This window comes from Perna viridis, chromosome 2, assembly GCF_037379345.1.
Source record: "Perna viridis isolate PV_CMFRI_1.1 ecotype Kerala chromosome 2, ASM3737934v1, whole genome shotgun sequence".
NCBI lineage: Eukaryota > Metazoa > Mollusca > Bivalvia > Mytilida > Mytilidae > Perna > Perna viridis.
The window spans coordinates 965191-971252 of record NC_142446.1 but is presented as its reverse complement, the minus strand read 5'-3'; positions in this window follow the sequence as shown (position 1 = coordinate 971252).

Below are 6062 nucleotides of genomic sequence, written 5' to 3'. Positions count from 1 at the left end.
ATGAACAAAAAACATAAAATAACTAAAATAATACATACAAAGTGACAAAAGGAAATGAGCAACTCGACTCCACTAAAAACTGGGAGCATGAACCATATGTACCTGTACGGTAAGCATCCTCTGCTTTTCTAGAAACACCCACCGAATTGCTTATAAAAAGTCAAGTTCAGGGTAGACGAAAGAGGAAAGAAAAACTATGACACGTTGAACGAATCAATACTCGTGAATCTCTACTAAGTACTGAGTCGGGATTTTAACTGGGTATGGGAATAAAAGTATAAAGAGTTAAATTAAAAATTATAGGGTAAATATTATTGTATTCTGATAATAATCTTAAATTGAGGGTTCCCGAAGATCTTTCGAATTTTTCATGATCCACTTTGAATGGATACCACTACGGGAGTAACAAGTGTCGTGGTAGAACTGAATGCCCTCTTTGACAGCTGTGAGTACAGTAGTTAAATTTTTTGAAAGAGGTTTAATTTGGTGGTACATTTTGCAGATCCAGCTATGTAACGTTGTTTGTATGGATTCTTGCGGAGTTAAAAAATCCAGTACATAGACGGTAGATCACAATCATCGTCTTTGGTAGAAGGACCAAAAGAGGATAGCACAGATTTATGGTTTTCCACTATGTCTTCTTTGGAGAGTGTGGTAGCAGTATAGGTCTTATTACTTCTATTATTCCATACGTCTACCTCTGATAATAAACATTGGGTGTAATACATTTTGCAGACGAAAACAATGTTGTTTTTGCTTTGTCTGCTGGTACGACAACATATTTGTCATGTATAGTAGACAATGTAAAGAAAAACATATTTATAATCCCATTTCTTTTTATATTTTTTTTTTTATATATTTACCTCAACATTGATGTCTTCCAGGTCTTCAGTAGGAACATTTGCTGGAGCAGGCCATGTTAGTCCTGCAGTAAGTCAGGATTTTATTTTGTAGAAAGTTTTCCAGGGGTTGAAGAAGATCTTGCATTCTAAATTCTTTAGGGAAAAATATTAACTACTTTGTTTTCTGTGATTTTTCAAAAGTTTTCGATAAGGTATGGCACATTGGATTAATGAATAAATTAAAATCTTATTGAATTCGAGGAGATATTCTGAAATGGTTACAAAGCTATGTGAGTGATAGGAAACAAAAGATCGTTCTAAATTCACCAGCCTCGTCAGTAGACAATCTCATATCAGGTGTGCCTCAAGGTTCAATACTTGTACCTCTTTTATTTGTTGTTTTCATTAACAATATAGCTGAAAATCTTGCATCTTTATGCAAATTTTGTGCAGATGACACATCATTTAACTACTCGGATCGCGATAGTGATCAAATGACAACGGTCATTAATCGTGATTTAAATGAGTTGGATAAATAGGAAAAAAAACTTGGTTCATGACTTTTAATGAGGAAAAAAACTGAGATTATGTTATTCTCAAATATCGAAATACCGATGCTTATTTTTTTCTTTAAACGGAATTGAAATTCCAATCAAAAATCATCATAAACACCTAAGTATTACATTTACTAGTAATGCAAAAGGATCCATGCATATTGAAAATATAATAGCTAGTGCAAACAAACATCTTAATGTATTACGAAAATTAAAATTTCAACTGAATCGTATCATTTCAGAACAACTATATTTATCTTATATTCAACCATTATTAGAATGTGCCTCTGATGTGTGGGACAACTGGAATGCTTCACTCACTGGAAAACTAGAGCAAGAATTGTAACTGGGTTACCGGTGTTTTCAAAAATTGAAAACATATATAAAGAAGTAAATTGGGAGACACTAGAAGAACGTCGAAAACCCAGAAAATTACAAATGCCCTATAGTATCGAACAAAAGCATGCCCCTGAATATATATGTAATCTTGTTCCACCTAAGGTACATTCTTTTTCCTACTATCCATTGCGAAACGGAGAGGACATTTCATTGCCGTATTGTAAATTGTCTGTTACGAGGGAATCCTTCCTTGCAACTACTTTTAAGGAATGGAGCAATCTCGACATTACAATAAAAAAGATAGATTCAGCATCCAAATTTAATTTGGTTTTAACTAGGAATAAGGATCGATCCATAGTACCAAAATATTTTTCATACGGGCCTAGAAAGCTAAATATACTGATAACCCAACTAAGATATTCTGCATCTTTTCTGAATTATGACTGCACCGAGTAAATATCGTCTCAGATCCGCTATGTAGATGTGGTACGAACATAGAAGATGTTGACCACAACCTCTTTCGTGGTCCTTTATATAAAGTCCAAAGACAAACTTTGTTTAATAATTAAAGCTAGCTCTGTGGTACTTATCCACTTGATGCAAACATTTCACTATCTGGAAGCCCTGAATTAACATATGAAGAAAATATTTGTATTTTTCAGCAGGTTTTTCAGTATATAAAAGGGTAAAAAAGATTCTTAATAGAAAATAACTTAAAGAAAAATATATTGTAAAATTAAGGTGGCATCCATATAAGGACTCCACAATTGGTATACATGTATTACAAAATAGCAAGCAGTTAACAGGGAATCAAAAGTAAAATATGGTAATAGTCAACTAAAATATATACTACTGATAGAAGGTCTCAAAACATTTACCATCAAATTATGAATAATTTCTCTCTGGTCTTTAGCCTGGGAAAGTAACTGTACCTTTTAGTTGACTCTTGGTATTCTGATTATGTCATAATTTCTGTTTGTATAGAATTTAAATATTGAGCAAAAAATTTTTTTTTACTATCTCAAAGTTATAAGCAACACTTTAAGCTCACTAATGATAAAAGAAACAAAAGAAACAATTAAAAGTTTTTTTTGTAGAAAAACGTTAACTACTTTTAAATTCTTGGGTCCTTATTCAATGTATTGTAAACACTGTTACCTTTTGTATAGAAATGTAAAATCTCGTATTTTTAATGGTAGAGAACATTCAGATTATTTCCCCTGTAATATAGGTGTTAGACAAGGAGAAAACTTGTGCCCTGCACTATTTTCATTATATGTAAATGACTTGGAAAATTTTGTGTATAGTAAAATCATTATTGGTCTGAAAAGTATATCAGATGAAATAGAAACAGAACTTGATAATTATTTAAAACTTTTCCTGATATTGTATCCAGATGACACTGCTATTTTGTTGGAATCAGAAAAAGACTTGCAAAATCAACTTAATACATTACATGAATATTGTAATATTGGGAAACTGAAAGTTAATGTAGACAAAAGAAAAACTATTGTATTTTCAAAGGGAGGTGGTATGAAATTTTATTATGAAGTTCAAGAAATAGAAATAGTTAAGGACTTCACATACTTAGGCGTTTTTTTTTTCTTTAAATCTGGTAGATTTCTCGAAGCAAAAAAAATATAATGCAGAGAAGGCAACCCGTGCAATGTATGGCGTACTTCGTAAAGGGAGATTACATAACTTATCTATTGAATGTCAGCTAGATATGTTCGATAAAGTTATTAAACCCATATTTTATTTGGGTGTGAGGTGTGGGGGGCAGGGAATATTTCCGTGATAGAGAGAGTTCACCTTAAATTTTGTAAACTTTTGCTAAATGCAAAGAAATCGACGCCAGATTTCATGATTTATGGGGAGCCAGGGAGAAACCACCTTGATATTTACATTAAATGAAGAGTTGTCAAATATTGGGCAGAACTTATTACAGGGAAGGAAAATGTCGTTTTATATAGACTTTGTCATAAGAATTTCAATGATAATTATATGTGGCTTATTTATGTGAAATCCATCTTAGATAACTGTGGTAAATCAAATGTATGGAATAACCAATATTTTACTAGTATATCCTGGTTAGTTAACTCATTAAAACTAACACTTATAGATCAATTTAAACAAAATTGGCAATCTGACATTCAAGGGTCGCAGAAAGCTCTAAATTATTAACTTTATAAAAATAGTTTTGAGTTTGAGAATTACTTAAAGATTTTAAGTGATAGGAATTGTATCACTCTTTTTAGATTCCGAACCACAAAATCATAAGCTGCCTATAGAATCTGGCAGATGGCGCCACATTTCTAGAGAAAACAGAAAAGGCAATGTATGCAACTCTCAAGAAATTGGTGATGAATATCATGTACACCTCTTAATGAGGAGAGAAAACTTTATTTGAAATCAAAATTTTATTTTCGCCCGAACATCTTGAAATTTAATGAGTTAGTGAGCAGCAGAAATTTATCAGATTTTAATAATCTTTGCAAATTTATACGAGTGATAGAATATCCAGGGTAACCGCTGATATTGTTACAATTATCATAATATGTTTTATATAATTTACCTCTGTGCAGTACATTCGTGTAATATTGTATTATTATATTAACTGATTTTGTTTCTCTGTACCTATTTGGTTATAGAGAATAAAGTTTTATTGTACTGGGATGATGTCTGATGACCTTTTAATGCAAAATAAGAGTTTTTGATTACTGGTGTCAGTTTTTAGAATTATGATTTATTATATTATCAGACACTCTAGGGTTAGAATGAGACCACTCACTTCGTCGCAAATAACTTGGTGAATTTAACAACTTTTTGACATCAAAACTTTTGTATCACATCATATAAGAATACAGAGATAACTCATATTGGGTCAATGACCCATTCCTTTGACATGAAATGGGTGATTTAAAATATTACTATGGGTCAATTATATAAATAATGTATTATTTTCGTACCAACATGGGCCATTGATCCACGCCTCCCTATACTATTTTGTCATTTTTTGCAAGTTAAGGCCAATGGCTAATGACCCCCTCCCAAAGTGATCCCTGGAATACCCAATTAATATTTTACAAAAAGAGACAGAATAATTGACTATAGTTTGGTTACTCCATACCAGAAACACTCATACTATTCTAAAATTAGCTGTTACAAGGCAGCCATAGAGTGGAGGTCTGGGATTGATGGTAAACTTCCCACTTATTGATCTACCACCAAGGTCTACTGACGGCTGGGTAACCTCATCTTCTGCTGAAGGGTCATCCCTAATCCCTTTTGGGGTTCAGCGTCCGGGCAGTTTTGACTAGTAGACTAGTAGACTACAGTCTAGTAGAATTTGATTCGGACTAGTATTTTTCTTTTGGTCCATAAAATAATCAAAATAATACGTACAAAGCAACAGAAGTAAATGAGCAGCTCGGACTCGACTAAAATATGTTAGCATGGACCAGGTGCACCGATAGGGTAAGCGTCCTCTTGTTTTCTAGAAACACCCGCCAAGCTCTCATAAAAAGTCAAGTCCGGGGTAGACGAAAGAGGAAAGGACAACTGTGACCCGTTGAACAAATCGGTTCTCATGGTGAAGATAGATACATAGTAACGATCCACGAGTTCATGATGACGACCATAAAACTTCTGGAGTGATGTCTTCAATCTTTTAGCAACATAACCTTGTTCCAGAATCGTAATTGTAAGAAGTCTAGCGTGGTACCAAAAGTCTGCGTAGTTACGGCAAGGTCTGGCATAACGTATGAGTTGTGGATTGAAAACTCCGTACGCAGATGCTGAAAGGAAAGTTGACAATACGGAATGAAAAGTCATCGCGTTTGTCGTTTAGTTTGGTCAATAGTTTTCTTTACCATCGATCTTTAAGTGTAGGTCAAGCTTTGAGGCTGATTTCACAGTCTGTAGTATTCTTTATCTTTGGGGTAGATGCGATGTATAAAATCCCCGAAACTAGGATTGTTTAACGATAATACGTCATCTATACAGCAGAAACTGAGATTAAAGGATCTAGCTAAACGATGTCCCTTCTTTTGGATTAGATAAGCTTTAAAGTCAGATTCATAGGAGTGAAGGAATAAGTCAGCCAGTTCAGGAGCACAATATGTTCCTACTGAAATGCCGACCGTTTGTTGAAAACGCGTCCACCACACTATGTTGTCGATAAAAAAAATCCCAGCATTTTGAAAACATGAACATGATTTGGAATCGTTTATTTACAAAGCATAAAGAAACTCTACCAAGTACTTCATAACTATATCTAGGCGTGACGTCCTTTTTTTGAGTAACAACAATGTATGTTTTTTTATTC